General features: G+C 45.3%; 1 protein-coding gene across 1 annotated transcript in view; it reads left to right on the top strand.

Annotated features, from left to right (window-relative positions):
- ZAP70 (zeta chain of T cell receptor associated protein kinase 70) overlaps nucleotides 1-24151 on the top strand; it is a 589046-nt gene that overhangs the window by 375222 nt on the left and 189673 nt on the right. The window lies entirely within an intron of this gene.

Below are 24151 nucleotides of genomic sequence, written 5' to 3'. Positions count from 1 at the left end.
GCCTTTGTCTTACTCTCGCGTCTGGGTGCTCTGCCTCCATGCTACCTGGGGTAGGAACCATGCAATGTCCCACTGCTGACTTCCGTAACCTGTATTTGTAACCGCATGTGATAAAGTGACCGCCCTCACAACATGAGGGCCGGCTTTTCCATTTCATATTTTAAGTTAAGCATTTTTCAGTGTATCTGATTTAACTAAGGAAGCATATTTGTAATGTAACTAAGAAAGTACTCTTGTAATGTAACTAAGTAAGAATTCTTGTACTGTAACTAATTAAGTATTCTTGCAAAGTAACTAAGAAAGTACTCTTGTAATGTAATTAAGTATTCTTGTACTGCAACTGGCAAGTATTCTTGTAATGTAACTAACAAAGTATTCATGTAACATAACTAAGAAAGTATTCCTGTAATGTAACTAAGAAAGTATTCTTGTAACATAACTAAGAAAGTATTCCTGTAATGTAACTAAGAAAGTATTCTTGTAACAGCGCCACGATGCATGAGGGCTGCTGTGCCCTTTATAAATGTAAAAAATAAATAAAGTAGGTCTAAGTCTGCCTATCCTTATTTCTGAGCAACTTATCACTCTTCACACTCCTTAAAAAACAACATCCTAGAACAGATAGAGGAATGTTCTTTGTCTTCTTCCCTTTTCCCAATAGGTGCTGCTAGCCTAAAGCAACACTCTTTCTTCTTTGGATCTTTTTTCTTCTCTTTTAATCTAAGTGACCCTAGGTTAACTCAGTAGGTCTGTGGGCTATTAAATTACTATGTACCCCAACAGATTACTGTTTATATGCCATAGATGTTCATCTTTATTAACATTTTTCTCTTGATGTACTCATGTACATGTAAGATTGTGGCCTAGGATAGACCAGGTTGAATATCTAACTAGAGCTTTGACCATCTGAAAAAGCACTGGACAAATTGTTGTCTGAAGATTAGATACCAGTAGGCAGGGATAGTGAGAAAAGCACTCTATTCTTGTGTCTTTCCGACAACCGCAGTCCCCTAAGGTCACTAAGAGATTGAGGCATCTTTTTGTTGCAAGTAAACTATATACAGTAGCGTTTTGCCTATTTTTGTGTTATACCACTGATGAGTTAGGGAATTACCCTGTTCAATCAATGTCTGTGCCCCTCTGTTTGTCTCCTTGGCATTGACCTTCTCCTGGGTCATCAAAGCTTCCCCGGAGGGGGCAGCATCAGCCCCATTGATGTGTGATCAGGGATTAGCAAAAGTACTTTGAAACCCACAAAGGTCTCTACTGGAGCAACTTATGCCATGGCATGTGGAGCCATCTGGTGGGCCATTAGGAAGGAGGTCAGAATATGAAACTCCTTGGTAGGCATTCTCATGAACCACTTTACATCTCCATTGGCCCTGGGCCAGCAGGGAGTGAAGAGAATGGGCCTCATTACGACCCAGGCGGTAAGTTACCGCCTGGGTCGTACCTTTACCACCATGGCGTAAACTATGTTTACGCCATGGTGGTTGGCGGACTTACCGCCCCATTCCGAGGTTGGCGGGGCGGTAAGTCCCCAATCCCCATTTACCCTTCCCCATTCCCATTTTTGCCCCATAGGGCATAATGGGAGTGGGGAAGGCGTTAATTACGCCACCGTAAATTACGGTGGCGTAATTAACAACATGGTCCCTTAGCGCCATGGATTTTAACACCTGCTAAAAGCAGGTGTTAATTCGCCATGGCGCTAAGGGACCTCGGAATCAGGCGGTAAGGGTCGGCGCTGTTTACGCTGCCGTAAACCCCTTACCGCCTGAGTCATAATGAGGCCCAATGTGTTCTATCCATGCAAAGACATCGCCCTGGAAAGGTGGCCCTTTATTAGACCAGGTGTAGTCTGGAGCCCCATGAGCAGAAAACATCTCCTCTAGGATCTGGATGATGGCATCCTGTTATGTGTGTTATGTTATGCTTGTTGATTTATTCCGCACACTGCTACCACCCACGGGCAGTCTCCAGGCCATCGCTTGGCTCTGCAAGAAAGGGGGTCTGGGAGTGTTAGCGAGAATAGGATGAATGGATAGGTTAAGAATCAGGGGGAACTGGCATCTGAGAGTGTTGTTTTGCATGTAGGAGCTGGTTCAGGAGTCCCAGTGTGTTGTAACCTTATGGGTAAGACTCAGTGCCTCAGGTGTGTTGTGTGCGTGTTGTGTGATGTTTGGGTGACTTGTGGTTGTGCACACTGGTTAGTTGTATACATAAGGGGTCCAGAGTCACGGATGGCTGTTGGTGTATAATATCTATTGTGTTGGTCCGTAATTGTTTAGTTGACAGTTTTATGGTCTATGGTTCGGGGGTTCGCTCTAGGTGTGTTTCCAGAATCAGAGCGAGATGGTATGGTGTGAACATTAAATTGATTCTTGGTGTGTTTGTGTAGTGTGGCTAGCCCATAGTCTAGTGTAGTTGCATTGGATATGTTGGAGGAGCAGGAAGGGGAGATGGATTAGTAAGTCGGTCGGTTTTGTGGAGCCTATCGTGTGATCCATTGGTTGCTGCATAATGGTATCTACCAGTTTTCTTAGCTGAGGTTCGTCGGCCCATCTCGCCTCCTCTCTAGGTCTGGGCTGACTTCCCATTGCACAAATGTTCCTGTGACAAATCAACTTCTAGGGTACCAGTGGTGCAGGGGCGAATGTTGGTTTCTAAACCATCAATCAGCCCCACGCCTCTAGTACACCAGAAGGGATCCGAACAGATTGGATTAACAAGCAAATTATAAACGTCCTTGTCCAAATTTGGTAAAGTGGACAGAACGCCTGCCTTATCTCCGAAAGGTCATGGATCATCGATTAGTCATTGGTTAGTTGCAACACAGTAAAAATCCAGTTGTTACTTAATGATAAAAGGGACTGTTTAGTCAAGGTTGTATCAAAAAAATCTACTTTATTTATATCACAACGGACAGTTCTAGCCGTGAGAGAATCAAATTACGAGAACTGGTCATCACACACAAATACCTGTATTTGACAACCCCACGTTACTTATAAGACAAATTTACTAGACAGAACTCTACCAGTCCAACAAGATCCCCATACCTACACCAACTCAACAACCTGAGGTTAAACTTGAAAACTGCAGGGGGAGCAAGTTTCCCTGTGCTAGCAGCAAAATGCTGGAATTCATTTCCAATGACAATCAGAGCCGACACCTCATTCTGGTCGTTCAGAGCAAAGGTAAAGGAACTACTCACAATGCAGCAATAGACCACTTACCGCAACTCTTAGCTAATCCTGCTCCCGGTTTCCCTGTAACTAATGTATCCTGGTATCAAAGGTATGCTACCAGGCTATAACACATGCTTCACTGTATCTAATTCATGCCTCACTTCAGAGGACCACCTTGTAACGGGGTCCCTCACCCTATTGATTGTGCTGTATCATTCCATTCTGTACTTTGTATGTGCAACCTTCTGTAACCACTTTTGTTCCCAAGAAAAAGTGCCCAATTACCTGAGGGTTCGGCCGTGCTATACCAATAAACAAACTAAACTAAACTAAACTAGCAACTCTTCAAAATACAACCCATCCTGTAATGGAATGCAGAGGACAGACAGTTTCAAAGAAGGAACAGGGATGCACTCTGGATACTGACATGAGGGTAGTCGGTATAGTTGATAACCACATCAGTTTCGGGTTACTTTGCTTCAGCACAAAGAAAGCAATGGGTCTTAATATGTCTCTAGGGGCCTTCTGGAAAGGACCATGGGGAAGGAACCACAAAGTACCTGTAGGTGCTCTTGGTGCTTGACAGGGTCGAGTCAGCTTTGTGGCGCTTTGCAGGCTTCTGTGACAGAGTTCAAGATGGGAGTCAGCTGCTGGTATCAAGCGGCAAAATGGTTCGGCGAGCGAATCTGGACCAACGGCTGCAGGCTGGCCTACATGGTGGCTCTGGGTCTAGAATCGTTATCTCAGTGCCTATCAGCAGAAGCACTGGTTGAGATGTCTCGGATGTCTTTAAGTGACTGTGGCGTGGCAATGGCCAGCGTTGCAGTCGGTTGCAGCTCAAGGAACTTGACTGGCTTCAAAATGTCCTTTAAGGCAGACATTGCTAGATACTTGTCGAGGCACTTTTCCCAGCTTCTTGAATGGGCTTGTGTCGTCCTTTAACGTGGACGGCCCACAGCTGTTGAGTGTTTTCCAGACCGCTGCCTTGTCCTTGGTTTTAGGTTCAGAGACCTTCTGGTGATCCCTGTCCAGGGAGCCTGCTGCAGAGTATAGCAGGGCATGCTGTGTGCTGGCTGGGTACCAGTTCTGGAGCGCCTGGATAATCTTCTGGGTTCTGTATCTCCCTCTGTTTTTCTTAAGAAAACATTTTTTTTTCAACTTTGTTTTTATTATTAAAGAATTTCACATACATAAGCGCCAGGAGAGTCCTGGCAACAATCATAAAGAACAAGACTAAGAAAAACATGATGAACAATTTTTCTCAAACCCAACTGCCCTCCCTCCCCACCTCACCCACCTGCTTATTTTTGCGATATGTCAGTTTTTATCATTTTAATTGAAAGTCATACATTTAAAACAAGAACTGTAAAGAGATTGCCATAACAATTCTCAAAACAATAAAGCCATTTTTTGGGTCCCCAAAAATGTCACTATATTCGTATTTCTTCGTATTAACGCTGGATAATACTATGTCCTGTAGGTAAGAAAAACAGCATGTAAAAATGTAAGGACGATTGGCAACATAAAAGCTCAAATATTGTTTTCCCTCTGATTATTCCATAGTTTTCTCTATTCCAGTTCTAGAGAAGATGTTAATATTATTGCTGCTGAATTAATCCATAAATCAACAGTAATCTAAAAGTGTTTGTTTTCTTTAGCCAAGTTTTTCATCATTAATCTTGTGGTCATTCTTTGCTGTTCTTCTCTAACTTCGCTGTGGGGACTTGCTTCACTAGAAATGCTTGCTTCACTGTGGACACTTGCTTCACTGGAAATGCTTGCTTCACTGGAAATGCTTGCTTCACTGTGGACACTTGATCACTTGAAACGGGTGTAGGAGATGACAATGTTGCTTCACTTTTATACGGTTTGACATCATGGCAGTGTATCCAAGCCCTTCTTACTTTTAATTTAACAGCTGTAGGGCTTATGTCCTCCACCTCACTTAGGCCATTCAAATCGATGGATACTCCAGGTGCATAAAAATGTGAATACTAACACTTGGTCCCCTATATATACTGGCAATGTCTTTAATGCTTTTCCTGAATTGTTAGGCAAATTGTCCTCTTTATTAACATTTGACCCCTCCTGTTGACGCTTGATCAGTTGAGAAAGAAAAGAAATACTTTGAGTCATCATTTTGAAATAATCATGCATTTCGTCAAATAGTGCCCTTGCTACACTGTGGGCATCTGTATTTGCTCTTTTAGGGGTGTGAGAGGAGTTCTCATTTGGAGTCCTGTCACCAATTCATGGGGTGTTAAATGGTGATCTGAGCCAGGATGATTACTCAGTCCACATAATGCAAGAGGTAGGCAATGTAGCCATCCTTTAGTGTGTGAGAAAGCTGAAGGTGTCTCACCAGCTAGTTCATGGAGATTTGTCATTATGGTGGCCAGGACAAGGCCAATCGCTATTGGATCCAGTTCCTGGGGGTGGTCCAGTGAGGGAGGATCACCTGGATGAGAGGGCTGAGATGCGGTACGACCTTCCTTCCAACACCTTTTCCCCATCCTACCCCACAGGATACCTAAAAGCTCTACCTCCCCTTTCTGACACAAAGACTTTCTTACACCGTGAAAGACAATGGACTAACACTAGAGCCATTTACATGACGTGTCCCAACACAAGGGTCAGGCAGAGTCAGGCAATTGACAATAACCACACACACTTGACGGCCCTTTCCCTTCGCCACAGGCATAAAAGGTGGAGCATGAGAGCACACTTTGAGCAAGGACAATTGCACAAGGAAGCAGCTATTCCAGGACAGCAGTCTAAACTGAGAAGTTAGAGAGACTGGAAAGGACAAGAAGGAGGGAAGTGCCCTTGCCCTTTTTAACCCGAGCCTGCAAAGTCTCTGTAAAAGGAATCATAAGGCCAGGAACTATAGCTGACGTGTGGTCTAACAGATGTCAACAGTGCACAGAATCCGCCCGCACTGATAACCAAGGTGGGGAGACGTACTTGCTACTGTGGTACCGTCCTTGTCTCCAGAGAGAAGAAACGACAAGGAGGTCAGCACAACCCGTTTGTCTGAGGGAGAACTGATAGATAACTGTGTTGAGCGAAGTTTGCAAACAACAACTTGTTCTGAACAAAGAACTTGTGTCCTACTGAACTTTTACAATCAAGGGAAAGACCAGTTGTAGAGTGGTCCGGCACCACGTGGGCGTCCATTCGAAAGACTCTGGCTGGTACCCATTTCTTGTGGATAATACAGCAGCAAGAGGTCGTAGAAAAGGCCGACATACAGAGTTAAGGTGGTCATACAAAGGCAAGACAATATCCCTTGTACAATCGAAAGTCCTTAACCCAATATCAAAGTTGTGATAGTGTGAAACAGGCATGTGCGCCTGGCTGAGGGAAAAGGTGGAATGAACGATAAATGTGGAAAGCCTGAATGGTGAAAAGAAAGCTAAGGGAAGTGAATACCTCAAAGCATCACAAATAAGTGAACTGTGTGAAACTGGCAAAAGTGAACCCGACTTAGGGAAGTCAAGGTTATGAAAAGGATTGCAGCCCGGTTGAGGAAAAGGAAATCACCCGACTAGAAGACTATTGGAAAGGAACCTTTTGGCTGTTGTTAAAAGTACATCAGGTCCTCTGAGGCAAGAGGCTGGGTGTAACAGAGACTTGGCCACAGTAGGCCCTGATATTCTGGAAACAAATTGTACGCTTGGGCTGGAAAAGCCTGGAGTGTGCTGTGCTTGAAAGTCCTGCCTTGTCCAGTGTTAATAACGTGGGTAAGGGAGACCCCAGTTATAGCATCCAGACTGCCTTATTATTATTTTATGGTCGCAGCTTGCTCCCATCTTAGATTTAGGTTTGGATTAGGTGTTTTTCTCACCCATTTATACAGTTTAATAAACCTCCTTGAACAATGATTACTTGTGCCTGTCTTTACTGTTGCCACCATGAGTTCCTTACAAGTGGTAACTTTAGCTGTGCTATCCTTTTCTTTAAAAGTCCATTTAATTGCTCACATATTCCATTAGCTTCTGGGTGATAGGCCGAAGTAAACGTATGCTTAATGCCTAATAGTGAGACTATATTTTCAAAGAGTTAATTCACAAAATGCGGTCCATTTTCAGATCGCAAAACTTTGCACGCACCCCATCTTGGGAAAACCTTGCGTAATGCATCTACGTGTGTCAGTTTCGGCAATGACGTCACTTGTTTTTGTTATCTTTGGTTACAGCATGTCCAGGTCTGCTAGAGCTTGCAGATTCATCTCTTCTTCGAGCGCTCTGGGGTAAGGCCGGCAGGATTGTCTTAATGAGTACCACCTCTCGTACTTGCAGTATGGTGGCGGAGAGGGGACAAATGCTATAAATGAAGCACTCCTTTCATATCTATGGTATAGAGGCAGGTGAGGGGCGGATGCTATGAATGATGCATTCATTTTCCTCTTGACATTCCCCCCCTCTGGTTGAGTCCTCGACCACATCCCTCTGAGGTCCCTCTCCCCGGTGAGGTACCTTGGGGGTCCATATCTTTGTCATCTCACTAAGGCCATCTGAATGTTTTATGTGTTTGTCCCCACTCCAGGTCATATAGCAGCACTCCCATCTGGTTTGCAGAACAGCCGACGTACCATGTAATTACCAGGGTCCCAGAGATGACACAGTTTTGACACTGGAGGGACGATAGTACTTTGTCGTATGTCTAAATGACTTAGATCATTGGTTTGAGTGCACTGGTGCATTCTTGTGTCATTTATCACTATTTTCATCCCTACTGCCTTTTTAGCTGTCTTTTTGTATGGGCTTATTGCTAATCTCAGGATCGAAAATACTAACAGTACTAACACGGCTTTTAGTACATTGAATTCATTAGCCAGCCAGGAGGGGATCCAGGAAAATAGGTAAGGGAACCAATCATCATCTTGCTCTACTTTGTCCACCTCCTCTACCATTCTGGTGCGCTATGGCCTCTTTGAGGGCCCCATTTTCTTCCTCATGAGCAGGTAGGTAAGTACAGCAGATTTGTAGCAGGACCAGAGGGTAATCTGCAACCACTCGGCATTTGTATGTGCTTGTACCCTGGGAAAAGAAGAGACAGAGAACATTTCTGTTCTACTGAACAGGCTATGCTCATATGGTATTTCATCAAGCGACTCTCCCATTTTATCTGAGATATAATTGCTGCTTCTCTTTGATCATTTGGAGTTTTTGGACCATTCTTTCTCGTGTGCATATTCATTTTAGGAACTCTGCAATGTGTACATCCAGGGCCATCTTAAACACTTTGGGGGCCCGAGGCACGGACACCCCTGGGGCCCCCTTCCAACAGACCAAAGGAATTAAGGGATATAGGGCCTCATTATGGGTCTGGTGGTAGCTGTGCCTGTAACAAAGGCACAGCTTCTGCTGGATCCATGATTTTACCGGCACCCGCGAATGGGCTATTACCGGGTCATGCTGAGGTCGGTGGACCCGGTAATTGCCCATTCGCGGGTGCCGGCAATAAGGGACTCCCCATCCCCATTCGGCTCCATAGGGCTGAATGGGAATGGGGAAGGTGGTAGCACCGGTACTGTTAATAACAGTACAGGTGCTACAGTTCTGTACTGCTCACGGGTGCCGATACGGCCACCAGTTCAGACCTGGTGGCTGCAAGGGCACCCGTGAGCAGAACTCGTAGTATGGCGGTATTGTAGCAATGGAGCCGGTAGCGCTACCGGCACCGTTGTTTCCTTACTGCCATACTTGTAATGAGGCCCATAGAATATCTAGTGTGACGCACCCCATTTCACGATAATAACCCATAGCTTGATATGCTGCCTCGCAGAGATCAAAATAATTATGGTAAACTTCCTTTCAGATACCTTACACTGTTCATTCATCTTCCAATCAGAGTGATAAACAAGTAGTATTTCAAGTGCAACATTAACAGTCTACGCGAGGGTACTTGCTTTCAAGCATAGATACAGCAAACATTTCATCAATAGCAGCCATGTGTAAGGTATACTAGACATAGTATAACTGCAGGACACACATTTTATGACAAGGGTACACATAATCCAGAATAGTCTGAGATTAGCTGCCTCAGAGACAGGAAAAGTGCTCAAGCATGGATACAGACGACCAATGGGAAGCAAGGATAAAACTCCACATACCATAGAATAGAGAGTGGATGACGATGTGAAGATACAGGAAGGTGCCTGTGTCCAGACAGACTGAGATTAGAAGTGGGACATGGTTTTCAAGCAGTGTGGCCATTTGAGAGCAAAGAAACAGGTGCTGTGGCGTGTAATTTATCAATGCTCACTATCATTATGGAGAAAGCAACACTATATATAGCCAGCGAAAGCATGAATGAGTATTTTTTAAAGATCATACCCTGAGAACGAAATCACTCTGAAGTGCTGACAATTTTGAAAGGTTTAGCGACTTGCAATTTTGACAGGTGAGGAAATACAAGATTAAATGAGATACCCAGGATCACACATTGATTAAGAGGTGAAGCTGGGATAAGTACCCATAATTTCTGCTCTTTACCAATTTATTTTCTAGTTTTTACCTTGAACTAAAATAATCCCATTTAACATAAATGACTTGCTAAAATAAGAAAAACACATAACCAAATATATAAACATTTTAAAAAACAAAACGTTATAGAAACATATTATGCAAAATGGGAATGATTCTAGCTTCATTGGGCCTCATTATAAGTTTGCCGGTCTGGGAAATACGGTACAAATAAGCTTCACGGTACCGTAGTTCCCGGACCGGCAAACTACGAGTTGTGCTCGCGAGTGCCTGTCTGCCCTCCAGGTGAGACCTGGCGGGCAGAAAGGCACCCGCGAGCACAGCATGTCAGATGCACCGGCACTGTTATAAAAGGTGCCGATGCATCCAACCTCCCCATTCCCATTCAGGCCTCTGGGGCCGAATGGGAATGGGGAGCATCTTTTTCCCGGCGCCCTCAAATGGGCAATTACCGGGTCCGGCAGGGCAGTAATGACCCAGTAATTGGCCATTTGCGGGTGCTGGGAATAAAAAGGACACCTGCGGCAGCGTTGCCTGTAATACAGGCATGGATACCGCCGGTGTTATAATGAGGCCCATTGTCCGCATCATCAAGGAAAGTATATAAATACCAGCATACTATTGGATGTGATCTTAAAAGATTTCAGATAGGTTTCTCTTTTTGTATTGTAAAGTTTTAAATACACCCCAAACACAGGCTTGGGCAATAGTATTTAAAAACTTTGAATTGTACAAAAAAGCAAACCGTTTTGTTGTCACATAAGCAGACGTTAAAATATGCTGGTAAGAAGACTGCAATATCTGGTCTGCTCTCTTCTATCTAGAACTCCTTCCACTCAAACGGCCTACATGATAGGAAAGATCAGGTAATTGGCCAAACAATGGCACCAGTATGTGAGAAGAAAACCTTTTCATAGAAGGCAGCACAGTGCTGTCAGTGATATAAGATTTGTCCATGATTACAGTATTGTCTGCTGGCAAAGCCAGGATCCAAACATGAACGCTTTGGTTCCACAGTCTTCAATTTGGATACATAAACACCCCTAACACTTTGTCATCATTGGAGGTGCCTGCCTAGGTTTTACAACTCCACATTTAAACAAACCAATTTCTAGACCATCACCATACTGACGCTATGTTAGTTTCTATAGCAACTGCTATCTATTTCAGGTACATTAGTGATGATGACACCTGGAGTGCTATAGAACAAAGTACATTTACATGCATGCTTAACAACTTCATACATTGGAAACGCTGAGTCGGCCTTGCTGGAATTTGGTATTGTAATCTTGCATGTGAATGATTATCTCTGCAATGAGTGCTTAACACACTGAGCTATCCTCTGAACCATTGGGACACTCGTATGTATATCTCCACAGAAAGGTTACAATGCAACAGGTGGTGTGCCATGCAAACTATGTATACAGCAGTGAACATAGCATTACAGGGTGAAAAGATCAGAACAAAATGTACTTATCAACAACAGACAGAAAATAGGTTCAGAATTAGCAGCACACCATAGAAAATCCTGATGTGTGATACTTAATTTTGTTTACTTGGGGAAACTGACTTTTTTTGCTTTTTTTTAATAATGCTCCTTCTTGGGGCCCCCTCCAAGATGGGGGCTCGGGGCAAGTGCCCCCTTTGCCCTCCCATAAAGATGTCTCTGTGTACATCACTTTCTGGCACTACCAAGGTGCGTATGCTTATCAGCACTATGGAGCACAGCCCTCCCCAATTCAGGGGTTGCTTCATATAAACTCTGGATTAATAAGCCCATCACTACTGCGGAGCTCATTGTCATGTCAGGCACATTAAAAACGCATTTGCAGCCTTTGTTGTCTCCTACTTTTACAGGGCCAGTATTTCAGATGCATAATGTGGCATTTTTCATGGTAATTATGGGTAGGAGGTCTGCTTCATCTTCTACCCATGTGAGAAGTGTGGAACATTTGGCCCGCTGTTATTGTACTCGGCCACTGCTTTCAAACCCTCTCATTCGTCAGGCAGACCAATGATCTTGGGAGGAGGAGCCTTGGGCGATGTGCCCTTCCCCTTCATGTGTATTAAGCATCCACTCCTTCCAGGGTGGTTCTTCCACCTTGTCCCCGAACATTTTCCATAATTCTAAAATGGGCACTCTCTTCTGCAATTGTTTTCCTTTATATGCAGTATGCAAATATATAGTCATGTGTTGCAGCACTGATTTCGAAAGAGTACACTCTGCCCGCTGTGCCCCAAACCTACTGTGCGTGAAATGTCTGGATTTTGTCTTTCTATCTCTGTAGAGATTTACACAGGTGCATAAGGGTTGTGTCTCCGCCCATGATGGTACGTCATGTGCTTGACTGCCGCTACTTACCGGACTGCAAAAGGAACCTTGAGAATCTACTATCCCTTCACTCCACCATCACAATCTCTTTTCATTCATATTTTCTTCAAAGTCCAAACTTTCTGCACCTATTCCTCAGTCTTTCAGCTTCAACAGCAACAATTTGGGCATGCACCACAAACACCACCCACGCTCCAGTCTTAGCCCCTTGCATTCAAACCAAAGCTCCACATGCTCTGTGTTGTAAGCCAATATTCACAAGGCCTCGATTTCACAACCTGAACAACTTCTGAACCTCCTTCTGGTGCCAGCAATCTCTACAAATATGGGTGCACCCTAAATATGACACAACACATCAAAACCCCTAAAGCCGTCTTCCTGCCTTACTCTGACAAGTTATCCGCTTTTCTATTAAAACAGCCCAACGGGGCATGGCGCCCTCTTCTTCGACCTTGTTGCAGGCTATCGCTGTTCCTTCTTAATAACTTAATACCATGTCCCACGTCCCTTCTATAACCCCAGATATAGTTTTCCTCTCATAGATAACTCTTTATCACTTTTCCCCATATTATACACAGAAATCCCTCCCATTTCATTTGTCCATGCAATGCTCCTATACTTACATCCGTGGATTAGCTGAGACCTTTGGTATCGATCCTCCCTCAATCAGCCACTTTACCTTTGCCCTGCGGGGGCGCACTCTGGGAGCTCCTGACAACCGTCTTAGTTCACATGTGATTTTATGGTCTCCACAGGTCACTCCCCAGTCCTCAGGCTCACAGCGGCAGGTCTTGACAATTCTGAGGGCTCTGGTCACCCTGTACCGGCCCTACAGGGAGACCATAACTGAGCTACTCAACACAATCGAGGATGACATAGTGAGCAGGATCAACATCCGGATAGCTGTGCTGCCACTGCTAGCTAGTGTCTCTCCTACAATTCCTAGGAACAAGCACTTTCCAGCACTCTGTGGCCATGATGCACAGTATGGCACAGCTAACATTCTGTGCAGTCCTGGTCCAGGTGCTGGATGCTCTCCTGCGGCATGTTACCCCACATCTCACTGCTCACCACCCCAGCACAGGTGCATGTCATGAAAGCAGAGTTCTATGCTGTTGCCCAAATGCCAAATGTAATCGCAGCCTTGGACTGTACCCATGTTGCATTGATGGCTCCCAGGCCCATGAAGCAGTGTACTGCAACCATAACCACTACCACTCCTTGAATGTGCTGGTGACCTGCGATCCCAACCTGTACATCACCCACTGTTGTGCCCGGTACCCTGGTACCACTCATGATGCCATGGTCCTACAGAACAGTACACTGCCTGGATAAATAGAGAGCCACAGAGGAGAACGGATGTGGACAGTGGGTGAGTAAAACTGTCAGCATGCAGGTGCTGCGATGCACCTGCCACATTTGGTGGGGTGGGTAATGGGCCAAACACCACAAAGCATGGCATGTCAGGCAAATGCGAAATTCGGACCAGGCCACCTCCCGCACCAACCTCACAGTCCCTGCGGAACATGCACATGTCGTACATACCCAGATCGATGAGCTGAAGCACACATACAGTAGCACCTCTAAACACACACATGACTACAGGTACCACAATGCAACATGCATACACCCAAATCAATGCAATGCTAAGTGTCACATCACATCACACAACATCAAACCTGCCAGTAACACAGCCGAGTACACATGCACATTTAGCCAGAAATTCAGACACGCTGGCCCTAGAAACCTATGGAGGTCTGATAGGAAACACATCAGGCCACATGCACCACACTGCCACTGGACAGCCACCACGTTGGCTTGACATGGCATCGACATTCATGTGATGTCACATCCACTGCAAGAGAACAGGGTGCATGTTAAGAAAACACAATGCATGATGCTAGTGACACTACATGCACAATCATTGAAAAGACACATGCTACGCAATGAAGCCCCATATGCATGCACATGAAGTCCATTGCCCTAATGCTGTTTAAGGCCAGCCCCACACATTGCACAGTTACTAATGGCTGTGCCTCTCCCCACTCCAGATACCCACAGCTGCTCTGGCTAATGACACCTGTGCGTGATCCACAAACACTGCAGGATATTGCCTACAACCATGCTCACAGCAGGACCTGTGTGTGCATAGAGCGTACCTTTGGTCCCCGGAAGGTCCATTTCCGCTGCCTCGACCATACTGGCTGAGACCTGATGTACACACCTGAAAAAGTGGGTAAAACTGTGTTTGTGTGTGCCATGCTGCACAATATCTGCATACAGAGGAATGTACCTCAACCCCCTGACGCGGACATGCCACCCCCAGAGAATGCAGTGCCTGTGGCAGAGGTGATAGCACGCATTGCCAGAGACAACATCAAGGATGGCAGACTGGCACACCAGGGACTAATATACAATTTATTTTGATACATCCACATGGCACATGCCATGCACCACTGTGTGACAACCACGTAAATTAATAAACACAAAAATGACAAAATAAGGAATGTCCTTACATTGGTGAAGTTCAACTGTTTTAATGGAATTATGTGCATTAACTATCCCCACTCCCACCCCACCAACACCACCACATACTATCCATCCATCCCCCTCTCACCATCAACACCCCCAAACACTATCCCCTCTCCCGCCACCAAACATCTCCACACACATTATCCCCCTACACCCTCCCAACACCCCAGCACTCCCACGGTGCGCCAATGTCACTTCCGTGTTTCATTCCACCGAGGGCTGCCCCTAGTGATTTTAGCCCCAATTGGTGCTCAGACTGGCGCCTGGGTATGCCGTGCTGTCACCCCTCAGTGGGTGTTGCCGAACTTGAGGATGGGCTGAAGAATGAGTTTGATGCTTTGTTGCATAGACTCCACAAAGGACGAAATCCCTTCCGTCAGCTCCCTGACTGCTGCCCATACACCTTCATAGTGGCAGTATCGGTGGCCGCCTGTGCCCTGCTCCTCTCCATTGCCCTCTCAATCCTCTGGGTGGCACCTTGCATGCATTCGGGTATGGACTGTAGGTGCTGGCAATATGTGTGACCATTGGCCACCATCGCCCAGTGCCGCCTCTTCATTTCATTCAGCCTCTGGAGAATGGTTTGGTTTGGTGGTGTGTGCTGATTGGGAGTGGGGCTATGCACATGGTCAGGGCTGTAGGCTGGTGAGCCATATGATTGTGTGTCCATGTCGGGTTTGAGTGTCTGGGCATGCTGGCTCTTAGGTGTGTGTGACCCTTCATCACCCTGTGGTACTTCACTTGTAACCTACTGTGTGTCAACGGAGGCCCTGTCAACAGGTATGGTCTCAGTGTCTGCCACTGCAGCTGCAGAAGTGGTTGCAGTGGTTGCGGTGATCATGATGGCATGTGGGTTTGACGCTGGGCCTGCGCTGCCACCTGCAGGCTTAGCCTTGCTGGGTCCAAGTGTGGCATGGCGATCCATGCGTCTTGGCGTGGCATGTGGCCTCCCTTGAGGGGTGGCAGTGGTGGAACCTGAGGGCCTGGAGGTGCCACTTCCTGACTGGCTGGCACCCTCATCCTCCTCAGATGTTTCCGGTGATGCATGAGTGCCTGTAGGGGACATATGAAATGATGTCAAGTATGGTTCTTTCACATGTGTGGGCATGCCTTCTTTTTTAATTATAATAATAATTTAACTGTGAGCCCCACTCACACTTCTCTGTCTCTTCGGATCCTGCCAGCAGCTTCGCTTATTCCCTGCAGACGCTGTCGGTCATTTTGCTCCTTGCTTCTGTGTCCACAGCTCCGGTTGCAAGCCTCCATTCAGTGAGGCTCCCACACCTGTTGCCTTCTTGCAATGCACCCGGCTCATGGCTCCACAGCTTCTCGTACCATCTGCCGGCATCCTGGCTCTCCTGTAGGACCCACCTCGGCTGCCTACTGCGATGCAGGATTCTCTCTCAAGGCACGCAAAACTCGACCTTGGTTCCCTCCTGATGCTCTCGTCTTTGCTGGTCTCTCCCCTTTTAATACACCTGCAACCACTTGACAGGTTGCAGGTGTGAGTCCCTAATTGCAATTGTCTAGTTGTAATTAGTGGAGCAATTGGGACATGCCTGACCTTTACAACACTCAGCAGGCCTCTTCCTCATCTCACTACTAGAGTGGGGCAATGACTTACTAGTGTTCACTACTCCTAGTCATCTCTTCCTCGCCGCAGTAATATAGTGTGTTGAATGAGGGGAAATCAGGGGAGATGGTTTGAAATAGCCCCTAAAGGAAGGGGAAAGGTGAGGATGGTTCTCATATAGTGAAGTGAGATACCCTGTCTCACCTGTGGACCTCCTCTTCTTCACCCTCCTTCTAGTGTTCCCATATTTAAGATGTCTTTTAGTGTATTCCCGGCCAGAGGAAAAAGGGTAGCAATATCCCATTAATGTAGATGGGAATGAGGGGTCATGATAGAATGGCAATTGGGAATACCGCATCTTACCCAAGGACATTCTCTCTCCAATCCCCAAGGAACCCCACCCAGGTGATCCTCCCTCGCATCTCCACCCCCAGGGTCAGGATCCAAAAGCAATGGCCTTTCCCTGGCCACTTTAGAAGAGGATCCAATGGGAGTAGATGTGAGGATGCCCTCAGGTGTCTCACAATACTCTGTATTGGTTTTACTACACATGCCATAGTTCCATTCTGCATACCCAGGGTAGCCTGCTGTGATTTTATTTTATGTGGTTCCAATATAGCCCTTTGTGCCACTGATACACTACTCTGAACAACAGTTACCTGGTTTTCTGGGCTGTTAATTCCACATAAATATTATAACAACATGGCCAACTTACCTCTCCATTTTCTCCGAACACCTGGTGAGCCATTGGTTCCATGGGAGGCATGGAAGGATGATTGTATCATTTATGTAACTGCCATCCACGGCACAAATTTTAATATGGAGAGGCAAAGAGTTCTCTTAATGCACTGTTTAGGCTGTGAGGGAAGGATAATTTTAAAAAGTCTTTGTGACTTGGCTACGACTCTCCAGGCAGTTGGTGAAGGCATAGATTTAACTATTGAATAGGATGTCATCTTAAAAAAAATAGATAAACATTATGAAAAAAGGTCAGCATTATTTTGCAGCGCTACCACTTCAGTACAAGGGAACATGCAAAGGATGAGTCAATTGAAGCCTTCATTATGGCTGTGAGAAACCTGAACGTGTCTCCCTTACTAGTCCCCAGGGATCTGGTATCCAGATGGCCAGGACACGGCCATCACTATTGTATCCAGTTCTTGGGAGTGGACCAGTGAGGGACGATCACCTGGATGGGGGGTCCTCTGGAGTGGAAGTGGGACACCGAAGGGTGAGATGTGGTATCCCACTTCTTATAACACCTTTTCCCCATCCTACCACATAGGATACTCAAACACTCTACTCCCCTCCCCCCTTTTCCGACATGAACACTTTCGCACACCACTAAAGGAGACGGACAAAGTCCACAGCCTGACATGTCCCAACACAAGGGTCAGGCAAAGTCAGGCAATTGACCAGAATCACACACACACACCTGACAGCCCTTTATCTACTCCACAGGGATAAAAGGTGGAGCATGAGAGTGAAATACAAGCAAGGCAGACTGCACGACGAGAGAGCTAACCCAGAATGGCAGTACAAAGGAGGAAAAAGGTGGCCACAACGAAAAGGGTGATAAGGAGGGACACGACCTTGCCATTTACAGCACAGGCCCGCGCAACCTCTGTGGAAGGAATTGTGAGACCGCGAACAATAGCCAATGTGTGTTGCAGCAGATGTAAATGCTACATAACCAAGCCGAGGAGAGACACTCACCACTGTGGTACTGTTCTTGACTCCGGAGACAAGAAAAGCTAAGCAGTTCATCACAGATGGTGAGTTGAGGAGAGAGCCGATAAGAAACCAAACTGTGATGAACAAAAGTAGGAGATGGCTAATTGAAGAAAGTACAACAAACTGTTAATATGAGAGGGGAAAACCAGCTACAGAGGAGTCAGGAACCTCATGGGTGCTCACTTGGGGAAACGCTGGGTGATTACCCTATTGTTAAAGCTACTGGTTCCGGAAGGCCTTGGGAAAGGTGCGAGATAGGGGTCAAAGTAGTCATACAGAGGTCTAGTAAAATCCTCTATACAGTCGAAATTCTTTGACAGGCAAGTGATTGTAAAGCTAAGGGAAGTGAATCCTGCATCATAAGAAAGTAGAAGGAATTGTGTGTTTGCTATGGAATTGACAAGACAAAAGTCTCAATGAACAGTGTGTTGACAAGAGTGAACCCGGCAGAGGGATGTCCACAGTCAACTGTTCAAAATGACATTAAGATTTGTGAAAGATTTTGTTTATTATTTTGGACACATCAGATCCTTGGAGGCAAGAGACGTTTTGTAGAAAAGAGACTTAACCACTGAATGCCCTTATAGCTGAGAGTGGAACTTTTGTCTCATGCTGGGAAAGCTTGAGCGTGTGCTGTGCTCCGCAATCCCACCTTGTCCCGTGCTCAAAACATGGGGAAGGGAGACCCCTGGCTACCACATCCTGACTTATTATTTGTGTGCACTTCTTTTCTTGTGAACATTATCCAACACTCTTTTTTTTGCATTTAACATAAGGATTGGCAATAGGTTTTTCTTAGTATAGGGCCTTTTATTTGACGCAACACCCCTAGGCCTTATTCTTATTTGATGGTCGTAGCTTGCTCCCATCTTAGATTTAGGTTTAGATGAGGCGTTTTTCCAACCTTTCTACACAGTTTAATAAACACCCTTGAACTGTGATCACTTGTGTCTGTCTTTACTGTTGTCACCATGAATTCCTTATACAGCGCTTAGAGCTTGGCAACACAAGAAATTAAGATGAGATAGGAGATCTGGGCCAGGGGTGACCCTAGCTTAGATGATGTGTTAGAAATTGCAAAAAGGATAGAACATATGCTAGCATGTGTCAAGGAATTGGACTCGAAAGACCCCAAAGACACTGCTAATGTGGTATCCACTCAAAAAACTAAGAAGTGTGAGAAAGAAACCCTGAGTAAAAAGGTATGAACTGGAGGAAAAGGGTGATCAAAAGATGGCCAGCAACAAACCTTTAGCCATTCCACGTCCCAGAAATGTTTCAGATGCGGGAGTTACTCGCACTTAGATTACAATCCAACCTGTCTGGCACTCAAAGCTCAGTGTGGGAAATGTGGAAAGAAGGGTCATTTCACCAAGTGCTGTCAAAATATGTCCCATAAGGTTTTGAAGGAGATTTATGAGGATACTGAGAATGAATATCTACAGGAACCCATTTCTGAAGATGAAGCCTCTAGTATCAGTTGATCTGAATGTGAGCTGGATTGCTCTAGAAAATGTGTTGAGAAGCCCCACTCAATAGTACCTATTAATGGTGTTCCTGTAAAAATGCTTATTGATTCAGGGTTGGACTGCACCATCATTAAAAGGGATATGAGGCAGTCCAAATTCTCCAATGTTAGTCTTAAGCCATCCATGTCAAGACTAGTGCCTACGGGATCTCAAGAATAACCGTTCTGGGGTGTTTTCTGGCAACACTGGATTGCAAAATTAAATTGACCAAAGACAAAATGTATGTTTCTGACAAAGGCGCATGCCTTTTAGGCTGGTATCAGCAGCATGACATGGGCTTGACAATCAACCCCATGGTTCCTGGCGGTATAACAAGCATCACTTCAGCTCCTGCAAACAAAATTCCTGATGTATTTAGGGAGAAGTTAGGCTGCTTAAAAGAGAGGCGCCACAAAATTAAATTAAACAACGGGTCCAGGCCGTAGCTGCCAAATTATGGTTTGTTCCTCCTGCCCTTAGAGAAGATGTCAGCAAGGAATACAATAGGTTGATTGATGAAGTTTAAAAGCCACCTGTAGTGGCTTCTGAATGGTGTTCCCCAGTGGTTGTATTTAGGAAATCTAATGGAAGTGCCCACCTCTGTGTAGATTTAAGGGCCTAAAACAAATGTGTTGTTAATCGCTTTCCCCTTCCTAATATTGGGGAGATGGTCAGTTTCATGGCTGGTGCTTAAGTGTTCAGCACCCTTGATCTAGCATCAGCATACCACCAGATCAGACTACATCTTGATTCCAGGGTCCTCACCACTTTCAGCACTCAGGATGGCACCTTTAGATTTAAAAGGATGCCTTTGGGATTAATATCTGCTGCTGTATTTTTTCAGAGACTGATGAAGGAGGTTGTGGTCTCTCGAGTCTTCTATAACCAGGAAGACATGGTAGTAATAGGTTCCTCTGACAAGGATCATACAGCAAAATTGAAGTTGGTATTGGAAAAACTTAGTTTGGCAGGATTAACTTTACAAAAGTCAAAATGTTGTTTTAGAGCTTCACAGATTGGGTCGTTGTTTATCAGGTGAGGGGATATCTCCCAGGGAGGATTGGTTTCTGCCATACTTCAGACCTCACCACCCAAAGATAAACTTGAGGTTATGTAATTTCTAGGAGTGGTTGAATACTACTCAAGATTTGTGAGGAACTTTTCTGACAAATGCATAAACATAATACATTTTTGTAAAAAAGGGAAAACATTTGAATGGACAAAGGAATGTGACACAGAATTTAGTGACATTTGTATTTGTATTTTGTATTTTATTTATTCATAAAGCGCACATGGCACAATGGCATCCGGGCGCATTATTTGAGATACATACATAGTCATCAGAGACTGTTACTTGACATGGAGGTATTTACACATTTAAAGAAATATATGCATACATAATAAAATAAGCAATTACGGTTAATGTACATGCGGGATTTGCAGATTAAACAGAAGGAGGACAAATAAACAAGGATGTACAATTAGGAATAATACACGTCAGAATTTACAAGTGTGCAACAGGCCATGATAGTTGGTCAAGACGATTGGGTGGAGTTTTCCGTCTAAATAAGAGGGTGGTTGGGGCCGACAACCAGGATTTGGTTTGCCTTTTGAACGCATGGAAGGAAGGTTCAGCTCTAAGGGGGTTTGGTATTGAATTCCAAAGTTTGGCTGCCATAGCAGGGAAGCTGGTTCCCCTGATCTAGACAGGTTGAAATGGGGTATGGATAGGCAGTTGGAATGGGCACATCTGAGTGGTCTGTTAGCAGTATGGATAGTGAATCTATTGGCAAGATAACTAGGTGCTTGGTTCACAATGCATTTGTGCGTAAGAGCGAGGGTTTTTAGGGATACTCGCTGTGGGACTGATAGCCAGCAGAGGCTGTTTCTAGTGTCGGAGGTGTGGTGGTTTCTGGGGATGTTTAGAGCAGCTCTGATATCATTGTTCTGGACAATCTGAAGTTTGTTGAGGTTCCCTTGGTTAGTGCTGAGATAGAGTGTGTAACAATAGTCGATTTTAGGGTTCTAGCTAATGTAGTACAGTTGGCTGGGGATAGGAAGGGGTGGCAGGATGTGATAAGCTTGCATGTGTAAGCTGCTGAGAACAATAACCCCTTGGTTTGCCTAGAGAAGCAAAGGGTGGAATCGATGTAAATGCCTAGGGTTTTGGTGTCCTTTGTAACTTTAATGATGTTGCCATCAATGACAAAAGAGTTAAACGCCGAGTCAAGTTTGTTTAGTCTTTGATGGGTGCCTAAAATGAGAATCCCTGTCTTTTCGTCATTCAGACAGAGTTCATGATTGGCCATCCAAGCCTGGATGTCTTTGTAGATGGAGTTAACGGCAAGGGTGTCAGCTGCCTGATCGCCGGTGATGGGTATGAGTATCTGGGTGTCATCCGCGTAATTGGTGTAGATGACACCCAGAGAATCCAAAATATCGAAAAGTGGCTTCTTAAACACATTGTAAAGTGTCGGAGAAACGCCCGATCCTTGGGGTACTCCGCATGTGACGAGTGCCGGTTCAGCAGATGCAGACGGGAAGAAGACCCTCATGGACCTGTTGTCCAGAAATGAACTAATCCAGTCTGTGGCTCTGTCTGAGAAATGGGCTGTGGATTTAAGGTGTCTGCAGAGAATTTGGTGATTGACTAGGTCAAACGCCGCAGGGAGGTCAAGTAGGAGGAGGAGGACTAGTTTACCCCTGTCTTTAAGATCCTCAATCTGTGTTTTAAGATCTATCAAGGCAGTTTCGGTTCCATGATGTGGGCGGAACCCAGATTGTCTAAATCCCAATCGTTTGTTGGTTTCTAAGTAGTCTTGGATCTGTAGGCAGGCCGCTCGGTCAAGAATCTTTAGCAGGAATGGCACTGGGGTGATAGACCTGTAGTTAGTAGGTATGTTAGCCTCCAAGGATGACCCAGGTGTCCTTAAGGTTATCTGGGACAGTCCCAGAACTGAAGGAGGAGTTTATGAATGCAGTGATGAAAGGCGCTAGGTAATGGGCAACCTCCTTAATGATAGTGGCAGGACATGAGTCCCCTTAGCAATTTGACGGTTTAAGGTTGTTGATTATATTTTTGACTTCAGCAATGGTAAGGGGTACGAAGTTGAAAGGTTTCCATGCGTGGAAGTTGCAGTTGGTTTTGGGCTGGTGAGGAATATTTTGTGAATCGATTAATAGGCTGATTTTTTTGTTGTTGATTTTGGTTTGGAGAGTGGCTATTTTAACAAGGAGTGCCTTTTGTATATTGACACACCAGGAACTGTCTTTGACACAGGTGTCGGGAGGGGCGACCGGGGATTCAAGTTCTTTTAGTATTAGGAAAAGCTCTTTGGTATTGGATTTAGCTTGTTCAATGCGTTTATTATAAGTATCTTTTTTCGCCTGAATTATAGCTTTTTTATAGTTCAAGGTGGCTAGTGCTAAACTCGCTTTCTTCATTTCAGTAGGGTTGCTTTTCCAGCGCGCTTCTCGATTGCGTTTGTCTTTGTGGAGGACTCTCAGCTGAGGTGTGAACCAGGAGTTGAGGTGGGCACGCGGTTTAGGTTTCCTTAGTTTAGAGGGTGCGATTTGGTCTAGCGCTTTCTGTAGAGTGTGGTTATACAAATCTACCATGACAGTAGGGTCAGTGCAGGTAGAGGCGTGTTCATTGAGGATGGGGAGGATAAGAGGGAGCAGTTTTTCTCATGTTATGTCTCGCTTGTTTCTGGTAGAGATGGCAGGTACAATGTCGGGTTTGGTACGGGTGATGTTGGCTGAGATGTTAAATGTGATTAGATGGTGGTCTGACCAGGCGCACGGTTAGTTGGAATCAACATGTATTTCACAATTTAGTCCAGAAATCCAGTCAAGGATTCTACCCTTGGAGTGTGTTGGCTCATTAATATATTGCGTGAAGCCTATGCTGGTGAGCAAGTTGTTGATGTCGTGTGCTGCGGAATCATTAGGGTCTTGTAAACCCAGATTGAGGTCACCAAGTATCATGATTTGTGATTTAGAGTTCATGTTAGAGGCCAGCGTGTGAGATAAGTCGTCGGCAAATGTGGAGATAGATCTCGGATGCCTGTATATTCGATGGAGTGTGATAGTCTGGCTAGGTATGACTGTTAATTTGACTGAGAGAATTTCTGCTGATGAGATTTGCTGTGTGTTAGAAATGCGGAGATTGATAGTACTTTTGTGAATGAATGCGGTACCACCTCCTTTAGTTTGATTGGTGTTGCGGTCGTTTCTAATGATAGAGTATCTTGTCGGGATAGCTAGCGAGAGGAGCGGTCCTGAGGCGGAATGTAGCCAAGTTTCTGTGATGGTGATAAAGTCAAGATCATGTGTAAGGATAAGGTCAGCTATGTCAAGTGCATGTGCTGTAAGTGACCTGGCATTGATCAAGGCCCCTTTGATTGAGGTCAAAGGTGTATGGGGTAGGCTTGTGTCATGCTGGTGTTCATAGCCAGTGGAACGGATGGGGTGCGTGAACTCTTGTGGTAGGTGTATGCCTGTTAAGGTGTCTGGTAGCAGTGGCGCGATGGTAGGAGGCATGGATGAGTCTGGAACCTAGTCTGTGGTTCCTTAATGAGGTAGGGCAGGGTTTGTTAGGAGTAGGTTTCATGGCAAAGTGTTCAATCCAGTGGGTGAGCGAGTTGAGATAGGGGTTGGTGGCATGTGTGGGGGGACCCAGTTTAGGGAAATGGTGTTGCTGTATGGAGTTGTGCAAGGTGGACTGTAACTTTGACCAGGTGGGCTGGGGGGCATGTCGAATCTGGGTTGTGTAAAGGGTAGAAAGGAATGTG

The sequence above is a fragment of the Ambystoma mexicanum genome, chromosome 1p (assembly GCF_040938575.1).
Source record: "Ambystoma mexicanum isolate Mex_15411 chromosome 1p, UKY_AmexF1_1, whole genome shotgun sequence".
Lineage (NCBI taxonomy): Eukaryota > Metazoa > Chordata > Amphibia > Caudata > Ambystomatidae > Ambystoma > Ambystoma mexicanum.
Note: the sequence above shows the minus strand (reverse complement) of the source record. Positions and strands in the feature narration are given on the sequence as shown.